This window comes from Urocitellus parryii, chromosome 4, assembly GCF_045843805.1.
Source record: "Urocitellus parryii isolate mUroPar1 chromosome 4, mUroPar1.hap1, whole genome shotgun sequence".
In the NCBI taxonomy this organism is placed as follows: Eukaryota; Metazoa; Chordata; class Mammalia; order Rodentia; family Sciuridae; genus Urocitellus; species Urocitellus parryii.
The window spans coordinates 106,704,568-106,718,054 of NC_135534.1; the positions used below are offsets into that span (position 1 = coordinate 106,704,568).

The 13,487-nt window shown below is 50.2% G+C and overlaps 1 pseudogene; it reads left to right on the forward strand.

Moving 5' to 3' along the window:
- The first annotated feature begins 489 nt into the window (after positions 1–489).
- LOC144254315 (small ubiquitin-related modifier 2 pseudogene) lies at positions 490–1,902 on the forward strand (annotated as a pseudogene).
- Positions 1,903–13,487: the final 11,585 nt, after the last annotated feature.

A 13,487-nucleotide genomic window follows, 5' to 3' on the forward strand; every position in this document is an offset into this window, starting at 1 on the left:
CTGGAACAAAGAGGTCACTGCTTGGCTCTTTTTAAAGACCTTAGTGAAACTGTGGTCTTGACAGCCTAATTTGTAGAGATAAAATGCTTTCCTGCCTTTATGAAGCAATGCTGTGCATGACCAGAGCAAAGCCGGGACGTCTGAGCATAGATCTGGGTTAGAGTGTGGGGAAGACACAGGGGAAGGAGCCTCCTGCCCCTCCGGCACGAGGAGCATCTTCAGTCTCCCTGGGAGTGAGGAGGGCGCTGTGAGCATCCTTGCTCCCCCATGTCATCACCAATGGGGTCAGACAGCAGAGGTGGGCGGGAGACAGCTGTGGGGAACCTGAGAATGTCAAGGCTTATGCCCTGCTTTCTAAATGTGAGGTGAGGGCAAGCTTCCAGGACCAGGTGCAGGTTCGTGTGGCCCCTGGTCAAACATGGCACAGCTCTGATAGATGGAGGTGTCCAGCAGGGTGGGGGTGGGGTTGGGTGCCCTCTGTCTTGCACAATGGAGAGCCTGGAAGTTCCAGAGTGTCCCAGAGATGGGGTGGCAGAAGTGCTGAAAGAATCGGTGCGTGGAAGAGGCCTGAGTCAGAATGAGGAGGCCATGTGAGTGGAGGTGGTGGCAGGGGCTGGGGCCTTCATGTAAGGGTGACACTGGGATCCCAGAAAAGGTCAGTTTGTACCCAGAGGACACTGGGTTGGATACCCAGGGACAGGTGGCCTGGGGGATACGTCACAGAGGCCAACCATAACCCAGAGGCAGCAGATGGGCTAGGGGCTGCTCTGCCACCCCAAGGTAATCCAAGGAAGGAGGATGGGGTAAATGACACCAGCAGGGACTTTGATCTTGTTTTCAGATGAGTTACTATTTACTGGCAAATTCCCCTCCCCGCCCTTTTCTTTTTTTTTTTCATTTTAAACAAGAAGTTTATTTAAACAACAAGACGCTTGACTTGAAGGGAAAACTATCTAGGAATCTTTTTTAAGAGTAATTTACCCCTACTTAAAGACAGATTGCCCTACATGTAACAGCTACGTACAAAAAAGTTATAAAATTGTCCTTGGTTTTACAATGATAAATGAAAAACATTAAAATTCTCCAATCGAACAAGGTATGCAAGGATTTTTATGTTGTTCAGGTTTTTTTTTGTTGTTTTTTTGTTTTTTGTTAAAACAGTGAGAGCAAAATAACTTACTGGAATATAAAGATAAGAGCTGAATGAGCATGCCACTAATGGAGAAAGGGGATATTTTCACAGAACCAGTATTTTTCCCCATCCCATCTCCATTTGATGTCAATCAAAACATATCATTGGCCATTTAGTTTAAAAAAAAATGCAATATGCTTGTGCACATACACCAGTTACTTTATGTACAATAAAGAAATGGGGAAGGGGAAAATGAAAGAATAAAGAAAACTATACTGTAGTAGTCAGGATGTGGTGGAATTCGTATTGGTGTGCTCCTGATGGAGCCTTTCCTCTTGGAGCTGGAAGGCTGGCCTGGAGCAAGGAGGTCCTTGGAATGATAAGCGAGTCCCCGTCGAGGGCTCCCAGCAGCGCGGAAGCGGTCGTCGCAGTGAAGGCGAGGGCAGGTGGCAGCCTGTTGAGGGTGAAGCTTTAACCTTTAGGGATGGGGCTGGCAGGAAGGAGTCAAGACTGAGAACAACGATCATATTAACTTGAAGGTGGCGGGGCAGGATGGTTCTGTGGTGCAGTTTAAGATTAAGAGGCATACACCACTTAGTAAACTAATGAAAGCATATTGTGAACGACAGGGTTTGTCGATGAGGCAGATCAGATTCCGATTTGACGGGCAGCCAATTAATGAAACAGACACACCTCCCCGCCCTTTTCACAAAACCCCATGCCGCTGGGTTATCCGTAGAAATGGAGAACCTGGATCAGAAAGTGATTAGTTATGGAAAACAGTTCCTTTGTCTTATCCATTTGAGTTGTTGGGTGTAAATTCCACTCTATTCTGTGGCAATTATAATTTTGATGAGGTGTGACTGAGAGCCTGTAGGGATGTGTATTAGGCAATCTGACCTAGCTTGGGAGATCAGGAGGGGCCTCCCAGAGGAGGTGATATTTAAGTGGGATCCTGGAAGGTGCTTAGAAGTCAAAAGTTAATGGGACATAAAGGAGTCAGTGTTCCAGGGAGTGGGTGACGTTTGCTTCTTCATCCTATATGAAGATCACTCTAGAGTCTCCCGGAGTGGGCTGCCCCGTCTCCCAGCCAGGGCCTGGAGCAATGGGATATTTCCCAGAGGCCTGGGCAGCTCACTTTGTGTGCCCTTTGCTGGAAAGAGGTGGAGGTGGAGGGAGCTTGGATCTGAGCGCTGGCCAGGCCAGCTCATTTTCCCTGGGAGATTGTCCCTCGATTTTCCGGTCATCACAGCCCCCAGCACCTTACAGAGGCTCCCAGACTTTTGCCATCTGAGCAGGAACAGAGCAGGGGACTCACAGCCCCCATGACCCCTGCCAGTCCATATGCCCTGCAGTTCAGCCAGGAGCGGGTGCGTGGGGTTGGCCGCTGAGCTTAATGGCCAGGAAAGGAGGCGATCGCGCATCTTCCATCTGCCGGCTGAAAGCCTGTGCGGAGGAAGCCCATTAGCAGCCGCGATTCCTGTGCCAGCCTCAATTAGCCCAAGCAGGAGCAAAGGGCAGCGTGGGCAATAGATCTGCAGCCAGGCAGGATGGCGAGAGCTTCTCTTCCTCTGCTATGGGGTCTCTGCAAAGGCTGGGTGCCCAGGAGAGCCTTGGGTGCGGATAGATAGCATTTGGGGGTGAGGGGAGGCAAAGAGAAAGGCAGGTATTCTCGCGCTTCTCACTCTGGCTTTGAAAAAAAAAATGTTCCAGATTGGAATCAAAACCACAGCAGCTCAAGTTTGTGCTCACGGAAAGCATCTGGACCCAGGCTGAGTGTGAGCAAATGGACTCCAGTGCACAAGGGCAGAGGAGGGCTTGCCGGGAAGCCCATTCTCAGACTGGCAGGCAGGGTGGGAAGAAGAGAGAGCTACAGCCCACACTGGCCTGAGCCTGGAGGGGCAGCCCGCAGGCAGTGGGCATGAGGGGCTTTTAGAGGTAGCAAGATGTTGGGTGTGTGGGTGCCAAGGTCATGGCCCAGGTCTCCTGGGAACCTGGGAACATGGAGACTCCTAAATAGATCTCTCAGAGCCCCTGGTGGCAATGGTAAGAGTGGTGGGCTAGGTCCTGGCTTCTAAGGAGTCGTTTCTGCCGAGATCAACCCCCTCTTTAGGATGTCTGCTCCTCGTGGCAGGTTCAGGGAGAGGACTGCCAGATAAAACGCAAGACATCTGGTTAAATCTGAATTTCAGATAAGCAACAACAATTGTTTAGTATAGGTCTATCCCATGCAACAATTGGGACATACTTATTCATTACTTATCTGAAATCCAAATTTAACTCTGTATTTCTATTTGCAACTTCTGGCATGGGGTCTGCAACTGTCCAGGGGGAAAGAGGCTGTAGTAGGCTGACCCCTGGTTCTCTGTCTTGGGCCTGTCCTGAGAGTATGAGGACCACTTTGGAAAGTCACCTGAGATGTGGTTGATTCTGATCAAGTGTCTTCCTCATAGCAGGCATGATAGGGAAAACTGTTTCCTGTTCTGAACTTTGGTGGACAAGAGGGCAAGACCCAGCTCAAAGGAGCACCCCTTCCCCAGCTTAGCAAAGTCCGGAGCATCTTTTGGATTCCTGTGGCTTGTGCTCTGGTGCCCCCCCCCCATTGGCCCAGGATATGAAGGGCATCATTCCCAATCAGACTCCCCCATGCCCTGATGAGGGAGTGTTCAGGCGTCTGACCTGGGCACTTCTAAGCACTGGTGTTCAGCTTCCTGACACAGGAGCTGCTGCCCTCCAACCTCTTAATCAACTCTTCCAGAGGCCTGGGAAGCTTCGTGGAGTGGGTCGTGGGATAGGGTGGCAGGGTGGGGAGCATAACGTTCCAGCGCTCAGCCCTGGACACTCTCACGATGGGGAAACCAAGCAGTTCTCTGGGCCCCGGCTGGGGAGTGGTGCTTATTTTTATTTTCTCACTTGCAGCATGGAGCTCTGGGCCAGCCACCTGGCTGGGGCTTGGGACAGTCAGTTCAGTAGTGAAAATTCATGAAAATTGGCTGAAGAGCAGGAAGAAGGTGTTTGAACAGGGCGAGTCCTCATTAGGCTGATGGGGGAGGTCCTCAGGAGCAGGTCGGAGCATGGGGCAATGACAAACCTGCAGAGTTCGTTATGCATCACTGTGGAGTCCCGCAGGTCCAACCCCAGACACATTTAAATATATTTCTCTCTCCACTTCTCACAGTTCATGCTCTAGGGGTCAGCCCATCTGTTTCTTTTCTTTCTTTCTTTCTTTTGTTCTAAATAAGTAGTTATGCATGACAGTAGAATGCATCTGACACATCATACATAAGCGGAGTGTAACTTCTCGTTCTTCTGGTTGTCCATGATGTAGTGTTACATGGGTCGTGTAATCATGTAGGCACATGGGTCAGAGTGTCCGACTGATGCTGCCATCTGGTTTTAAATGAACAAAGAAGCAGGGCTGCAGCCTCTTCCCCTAAGAGAAGATTCCTGGGGCAGACACTCTCAGCCGACAGGCTCGCTTCTGATGCCACCCTCCTCTCCGTGATGTTTTTGGCTACTGCCTATCCTTCCTTGTCCCCAACCTGAATAAGCCTCCACTGCCCGGGGCCAATTCATAATCTTCAGTTTCCTCAAAACCTGCTGAAAATGGATGTCTTGTTGGAACTGCTCCGGATCAGCTGTGCTTGGCCTAAAGGCTGCAGGCACCTCCCTCAGCTCTGCATCCCCTTGTGGATCCTGGGTTTCTGCGTGTCTTCCTTTTCTGGAGTCTAGATCCTCCCCTTCCTTTTCCTCTTGTGCTCAGAGCACGATGCCTTTCTCAGAGGGTGCCTGATCCCCAGCCCCAACTTGCTGTCTTTTGATTTGAGAATCAACCTTTCCTACTGGATGTCCTTAGTCACTCTTTTTAGCCCCAAATTATCAAATGGCCCTTGGCATCTCCCAGGGACCCTCTTTTGCCCCCCCCTCAATTATACATTCTTTGACAGTTGGCTACTGAACTCGAGGATTATAGAGCTTTACCATACTCAGGTATTCATGGCACCTCAGAGGAAGATGGACCTGGGGAAGCTGAGGATTGAGGCTCATGTCTGCCTGCCTGCCTTGTTCTGTTGATCTGGAGGGTGTCGGCAGCCTACCTAAAATCCCAGGGATGGTTAGGGTCAGAATCAAGTTCGAGACCTGCATCCTTTGAATCAAAATGCATGAAATTTTAAAATTCCTTTTAAATTCCAGCAGAGTCAGTGTGGGGGTGGGAGGGGGCACTGAGTTGACCCTTAACTACAGCTCCAGGCCTGGGAAACCCACCTCTCTCTCTTCATTCCTCACGCCAGCTCTGCGCCAACCACAATAGGATGCAAGTTCTCTTCTGCCCATGGGCTCGGAGGGCATAATAGAGGGCCAGGCACAAAGCTAGGACCTGGTTGGAGCTGAATTAAGACCAGGCAGCTGCTGGGGATGTCAGTCTAAGTCGGATGCATAAATATCACCGGAAGTGTGCCAGCTTAGAACTGTGTAGACCTGTGCTCCTCTCAGGGTGGAGGTGTTGGCTGGGAGGAACACTGAGAATCTGCTTGGGATCTAGGGTGAGGCCTCAAAGGGCAACCACTGTCAGGTCACCACCTGTCAACCACTTTTTGGGGTGGTGACCCAATCAGCTGGGGGGCTCCAGCTCTGCCAAGTAGGCATGGAGTGCATGTTTGGGGCCAGAGCTAAGCTGCTTAGGAAGAGGCCATGGCATGTCACCTACAGTCCATCTCAGCTCTTCCCCCACATATCCCTGGCCTCACCTTCAAGATCATGTGGAATCATTGAATATTGGTTTGAATGAGGATCAAATTATCACCCTGTTTGGGACTCTCAAGTATTTCCAGAAATCTCTGAGGATCGAGTGAGGGTTCACAGGCACTCCCCCAATCCAGGCCCACCTTCTCCACCCAGCTAGTGCCCTGCCCAGCCCTCCACCCCAGCCAAGCTTCCCCCACGCTCCCTACTTACCCATTGCCCAGCCCTCCACATTGCCTGCCACCCCTCCTCTGCCAGGTCCTTAGCAACCACTGTCTTGTGAAGTCCAACGGATGCCTTGGACTTAATCCTTCACAGTCTCTCCAGTTTTCAGTGCTGTGACAAGTACTTCCATCTTAAAACTTTCTTTGCCCTGGACTTGTTCAATAAAGCTATCTCTTGATTCTCTTCCTTTTTCTCCTGCTAGGCTCTCTCCTCTTGATTGCCTACTCTTTAGGGGGGGGGGGTCATTCCCTCCTGGCACCAAGCATCCTCTTGATGCTCATCTGTTCCCTTGTTTATTTCTTTGCTCATTCAGCAGATATTTGTGGGGCACCTACTATGAGTGTATGCTGTTACAGGCCGCGTTGTGTCATGGTGAAAAGACCCCATTTGTCCCTGGGTTTACATCCTGTGTGAGGTGTGTGTGTGTGTGGGGGGGACTATGATATGCTGATTTATAGATAAAGAAAGCACCTACTACTTACCAGTAGTAAGCAGGGGAAAGCAGCATTGAAGTGCGGTGGGGTGTGCGGAGCAGCTCTGGGGGCTGCGTCCAAGGTGGTCAGGGAACCTCTGCAAGGAGGTGGAACCTTAGGAAGCCAGGGAAGGGAAACCCTGGGCTGTAAGCCTAAGGAGTTCAGGCAGGAGGACGGGAGATGGGAGAGGCTTCTACAGAACCCCTGGACCAGGTGAGAAGCTGGCTTCCTGTTCTGGATGGAGGAAGCCCCATGTGCTTCACAGGGACCTGGACTGAGCACTCAGGCTGCTGTGGGGGAGAAAGGCTGTGGCAGGCAGGGAGCAGCAAGCATAGGAACCAGGCAACCAGGGCTACTGCAGTTCCCAGTTGTCCTAAGCAGAGTGGAAGCAGAGAAGAGAGAGGACACTGGATGTGTCTCAGAGGGAGGGGTGGCAGGTCCAACCTATAACTTGGATATGTGCAAGGTAGGGAAGGATATGAAAGATTCAGAAACCCTCCGAGTCTGTCTCATGCATCAGGATAAATGGTTGGCTGTGCACTAAGCCGGCTATTTCTGGGACGTGCACGAATACTCTCAGCCTCTTTCTTTGCCCTAAAAGCTGGGATGAACCTCAGACCTGCATCTTCATCCTTGCCGTGCTCCTGACTTCCAGATCCATTTATCCATCCACCTCCTGGATATCTTCAAGTGTGTGTGTGTGTGTGTGTGTGTGTGTGTGTGTGTGTGTTTTGGGGGGGGGGTACGGGGGATTGAACTCAGGGGCACTTAACCACTGAGCCACAATCCCAGCCCTTTGTTTTTCAAATTTTGAGACAGGGTCTCGCTAAGTTGCTTAGGGCCTCATTAAGTTTCTGAGGGTGGCTTTGAACTTGTGGTCTTCCTGCCTTAGCCTCCTGAGCTGCTTGGGATTATAGGAGTGCACCACTGCGCCTGACTCAAGGTATTTTTCACAGGACCCTCTAGTGGGCATTCAATTAATTGAAGGGAAAGCCAGCCTAGGGCTCGTTCTCACCTGTTCCTTCCCTGCCCCAGCTTTCTATACCCGGAGTCCTGGCAGTTCAAGCTCCTAAATGCTTCCTGGGTTTTGAGCCCTATCTCTGGATCTGCCACCAGTTTCACCAAGTCACCTTCCAGACTTAGTGATTTTTTTTTCTTATTTATTTATTTATTTACATTTTTTACTTGCATAGGATTTATTTATTTTGGAATGAATCTTTCAACAAGAACCTTCCCAGTCCTTAGGAACTGGGAAAACTAGCTGGTTTACCACAATTTCTTACATTCACAGGGCTTCTCTCCATGAGTATTTTCATATATGAGAAGGAAAATAAAACATCACATATTCACAGGGTTTGTTAGAATTCGTGATTTAAAAAACTTTTTTTCAGAGCACAAATCTGATCATGTTGTTTTCTTTCCAAAAACTCTTTGGTTACTCTCTTTACCTTCTGGACAGTCCATATTCCTTGGTCTCTGCATCCTTGCCGCCCACCACTGCCCCCAAGCACTTGGTTCCTAAGCAAGGTGCTCCCCGCCCTCCAATTGGTGCACCTTGCTGTAGCCCTTTCCTGGATTTTTGTCTCCTACACTCAGCCCTCATCTTCCCATGTCAGTCACTCTTCAAGAAAGAGCTTCATGAGCACTTCCTCTTAGAAGCCTCTTAGCTCTTTGCCTGTCCTGGGGTGAACCCACACCAAGGACACGCTGGACATGCCCAAATCATCACACTCACGGGGCACCTCATCACTCTTCCTGGCTTCACTACACACCTGGTGTTCAAGGTCAAAATTCTTCTCTTCCAGGCTTCCCAGTCTCTCTCAGCTCCCCCACCCTTCAACTAGCCATCAAGCAGGTTCATTCTAACTCCTAAAGATGTCCCAGGTAGGTCCTATTACTATTTTCCCCACACATAGAAATTTTCTTTAAGTGTTTTCCTGACTGTCATGACATGATGATTTGTGAAGTTTCAAGCTGTCGGCTTCTCCCTCCCTCTTTTTCTCCTGCCTCCCTTTTTAGACTGATGGATCAGGAGTGCAAGGTGTCTGTCTGGGAACTATGTGTCTTGGGTGCCTAGCAACATCTGACGCCTGTGGGAACTCTATGTTGCTTGGATAACTGCATGTGCCCTGCCCGGTCCCCTAGAAGTGCCAGGTTCTATCTTGTCCTCTCTCCTCCCTGCCCCTCACCTGCTTACCAACTGCCTTCAACCTCCAAATCCCAGTGAAAATGGCACCTGTTCCAGGAGTCCTCCTGAGCTCTGGATGGGTCAGCTCCCAGGGTCACACGCTGTACAGCGCTGGGTGATTCTTCCTTACGGTGCTCACCAGGGTTGGCTGTGAGCATGTACTTTTCTGATTATCTGCTCAGGTCTGCCTTCCCCTCTAGGCTGTGACCTGCACTCGCGTCTAGGCACGGTGTCTGCTTTTGGTTCCTCTTGAACTCTCAGTGCCTGGAACCCAGTAGGAGCTGAATAAATATCCTGTGGATGAACTATTCAAGAGTAATGGATGTGGAAGGAATTTGTGAACTTTAAAGTTCTTCTAGTGGCTCTCCACTTTTCTGGGCCACTCCCCATCTGTCACAGAGGTCCCCCATGGGGATTGATTCTGAAATGTCATGGAGGTGAGTAAGGAAAGGACATGTGTAGTTTAGGGACGGCCATCTCCTCTCTGTCCCTGGGACAACTGTGTGGCAGTTTACTTTATACCTGTGTGTAGTTTTAGCGTATCTATCTTACAAGTTCCCAGAAAGAAAAAAAACTGGGCTTATGAGAGTCTGTAAAGACTGTGTATACTTAAAGGAAGCGGAAAAATGATACAGGCCTAGCTGGGATGTTGCACTAAAAGCTCTTTTCACGTGGAAGTTGGGGGGAGTACGAGTGTTACCCTGGCAGAGGCTCAGGAAAGTATTTAAAGACTTCCCTCTCCAGAAGGATCCCTCCTGGAAGGCCAAAGGAAGAGGTAAAGCCTTCCCCCACTCCCACTCCTCTCTGTGTCTCTGCTTTGGGGGAAAAACTGCAGATATAAGTGCAGCCATCTCATCCTTTCCTGAGTCCTGATGTTGGACAAGACTTTGGGCGATGTGACTCAGTTTCCCTTTAAAAGCTGGAATTCTTCTGGGGGCTTCGATGGCAGATTTCACAGAAGTTTCAAGCTGTCTGCCTTCTGAAATGAGCCTTTGACACTGAGGTTAACTAGCCTGGTTTGGATACTTTAGAGACGAGGAGCTCACTCCCTTTCCCAGCAGCCCAGCCCGCTGTTGAGTAGAGCCTCTTCTTGTCATTGTTGCCCCTGACTGTTCACAGAATAAGGCGCCTGACAGGTCTCTGCAGGCGCCTGGCGGTGGGGCATGGAAAGGTTCTCCAACATGGCCCTGCTGTGATCTGGCCCCTGCGGCTGGGCTCTTGGAGTGGGGATCCATCTCCCTCTTTGGAGGATGCAGGGAGGTTAATCGGTGGGGCTGGCTGTTCCTGGGTGGATGTCTCTCCTCATTGCCCACCCCCCACAGCAAGACACTTCCTCCTGTGTGCCCCCGTCAGCCTCCACATCTGTCACCCAGCTATGGTTTACCTAAATATATGTCACCCAGAGGACGAAAACATTTGATTGCTGGGGAAAAAGACTTTTTTTTTTTTAAAGCCTTTCAAAAAGTGAGTCATGATTGGCCTAAAAATAGCCTGTGGAAATCAGAAGAAACAAACACACACAAAAAAATGATACTAAAAATCCAGAGTACCTAATTATAGGAGAAAGGAAATGGTTTGGCAGAATTGGGATTCCAGTGATGTTTTCATATTTTCTTTGAATCAAACATTGTGCAGGGAGAAAGAAATACACTTGGCATTGTTAATAAATTTTCCAACTCAGAGACTCAAAGTCCCCCTATCAGGCTATTTACAGCCTCTGTGGGCATTCCTGAGTTTGTGGTGTTTGGACTTAACTCCCCTCTCTGCTTTTCCCTGGGGCAATCCCCGTTCACCACCATAAACCTCACAACAGGATAATCAATCAGGCCGTCTGTCACCATCGCTCAGTCCAGACATTGAGCAAGGACCTTGGATGAGGAAAGTTCCATAGAGGGCACTGAAGAAAGATTATTGAGTAGATGGTTCATGAGCCCATAGGAAAAAAAAAAAAAAAAAGGAGTGATCACTAGGAATCATCTTGGGTTCACCAAGCGCAAGTCCAGCCAAAACAAACTCCTTTCTCTGGCTGATTGATTTCTAGACTGGTGATGAATAGTGCACCATGGACATGGCGAATCTGGATTTCAGCAAGGTATTTTGTAAAGACTTTGATGTAATCCTCAGGGACAAGATGGAGAATTGTGGATTAGACAGTAATAGAGTTAGATGGATTAGCAGACCGAGTGCACCGGGAGCCAACAGTGGGCCAGAACTGGCAGGAAAGAGAATACAGTCTTGGGCTCTATTGATGGAAGCACGGAGCCCAGAAGAGGGGAGATAATGGTATGTCCCTCTCTGCTTGGCAGTGTCCAGACCACATCTGGAGCATTGCATTTCATTCTGGAAGCCACGATGGAGCCAGGATTTTGACAAATGGGATGGCATTTGGAGGAGAGGGGATGAGGTGGCCCAAGGTCTTTATACCATGCCAGCACGAGGAGTAGCTGAGGGAGCTGGGGACCTTAAACCTGGAAGATAGAACATCTAAGTGGATCCTGACAGCTGTTTTCAAATATTTAAAGGTCTGCTGTGGAAGACCGAGCGGAAATGTTGGCTGCAATATCAGCAGCACAGCACTTGACAGCCAGGTGGTTTTTGGTTTGGTGTCTAGTATCCAATAGGAAGGGCAGGCTCCTAGCCCTTTGAGGGGCCTGCTGCCCCCACACCTGCATGTGCTTTCCATCCTGGAAGAAGACCTGAGTGTGGGACCTGGCCTGCTGTGCACACTCTTCCTTTGCTGCTTACCAAAACAACAACAATAACAACAAAGCAGCCCTGTGCCGGGCCTGGAGGAGGATGGAGGGATGCAGGGGACCCTGCCCTCTGGGACTTCAACTGAGTCTGAGAGTTGGACACATGAACAACTATTATACAGACAAAGATACCATTATTGTATAAGAGGAAAAACATTGGATTGCAAGAAAAGTGGTCTGTTTGCTGGTTCCTGCTCAGCTGCTGGTGAGCCGAGTGACCTTGGATGGATCATGGCATCTCTCTGCCTTTCAGTTGCCTCATATGCCAAGAGGAATGTCTACAGTGTGGTCTTCAGCCTGCAGGACGTACCCATCACTGAGACACATTTCAAATGCAGCCTTCGGCTCCACCCACATCAGCATCCTGGGGTGGGTGGCCAAATGGTTCTGATTCAGGGGAGCTCACTGAAGAGTACTGATGGGGTGAAGAAACAACTTGGCTCTTAGGAGTTTGGAGGTTGCTGTTGAGAATGAGAAGGGTGGACTGGAAGGGAGACCGCCCTGCTAGGAGGTGTCTTAGTGGGTTGGGGTTGGGTGGCTTATAAACAGCAAACACTTTTTCTCAGTTATGGAACCTGAGAAGTCCAAGACTTAGGTTCTGGCAAATTTGGTGTGTGAGGAGGGCTTTCTAGTTCTTAGATGATGGCTTCTTGCTGTGTCATCACCTGGCAGGGTGAGGGATCCTTCTGGGGTCCCTTTTGTAAGCACACTAGTCCTGTTCAGGAGGGCTCTCCCCTCAATCCAATCACCTCCCACAAGCCCCACCTCCTGATACTGTCTGTCACCTTGGGGGTGGGTTTCAGCATAGGAATTTTGGGAGGGGGATGCAAACATTCAGTTTATTGCAGGAGGCTACCGTTGGGGAAGACGGAATGGCAGCCAGGGCTAGGGCAGGGAACCCAAAGCCCAGGGAGGGGTCTTCCTGAGAGCCAGAGCTGGACGAGGAAGGAGAAACGTTCAGATGATTTACCATGCACTCGGCACATGGGCTCTCCTCCCTGAGGGTGGGGAGGATGAGGGCCACAGCCTATCACCTTGGACTGGAGATGCTGACTCTGGATCTGTCAAGCTGGGGGAAATCTGGGTCTCCTTGAGGTGCTCATGAACACCGTGGAAGAAAGGGGGTCTTCTTCTCTCACCAGGAATGGAGACCTTTGTAGGGGAAGGATCCACAAAGCTGCTGCAGTCCTTCCCAAACCAGTTCCACTGGTGGGAGTCCCTCCTCCTCGGCACCCTGGCCTCCCTCCCTGCCTGCCTCCCCTCTCTCTGTCCTTTTCCTCTTTCCTCCCTTCCTTCTTCTCTTTCTTCCTGCCCTTCCTCCTCCAGGCAGCAACATCAGGGAAATAATGAGGTTGCCCAACTGGCGGTGCACGCACCATCAGGGTGTAGAATGAAGACGGATGACTGTAGCTAAGAGACAATTTGAAAAGGGATAAATACAGGCAACAAGTTATTCACCACGGCAATTTGTAAAGAGCGTTAAAAACCTGCAGATGGGTTGTTTCACATCATCTCCTTTTCCATTTGCAGGCTGACAGGCCCGGGTAAACGACAGTGATGGATGGCTTCGAGCAGGGCCCCTTAATCTACCGCTCTGCCATTGATTAGTTTGGCTCACACCGCACCCCCGGGGTGGTGGACGTGACCTGTCTTCTAGAATGGAGAGCCTGAGCTGGGGCTTTGGACTTGGAAGAGACTCTGCAGAGAGAGGATGGGCTGGCGGTGGGGAGCAGAGGGGCCAGGAAGGGCTTGGCACCGGGGACCTGGAGGCTGATACAGAGCAGCAGGAGGATTCTTCAACAGAGATAAAAGGAGAAAGTAACAAGCAGAGGTGGAGAACCCAGAGTCCAGCCCCCGGCTCCAGCCTCCGTGGAAAGCCTTGTGCCCTCTGTTAACCAGTCATGAGCCCTCCGGACTCTTTTGAAGTCTGCTTTTTGGCTTATCCCAAATGCCCAACAAAGTGTCTTGCTCTG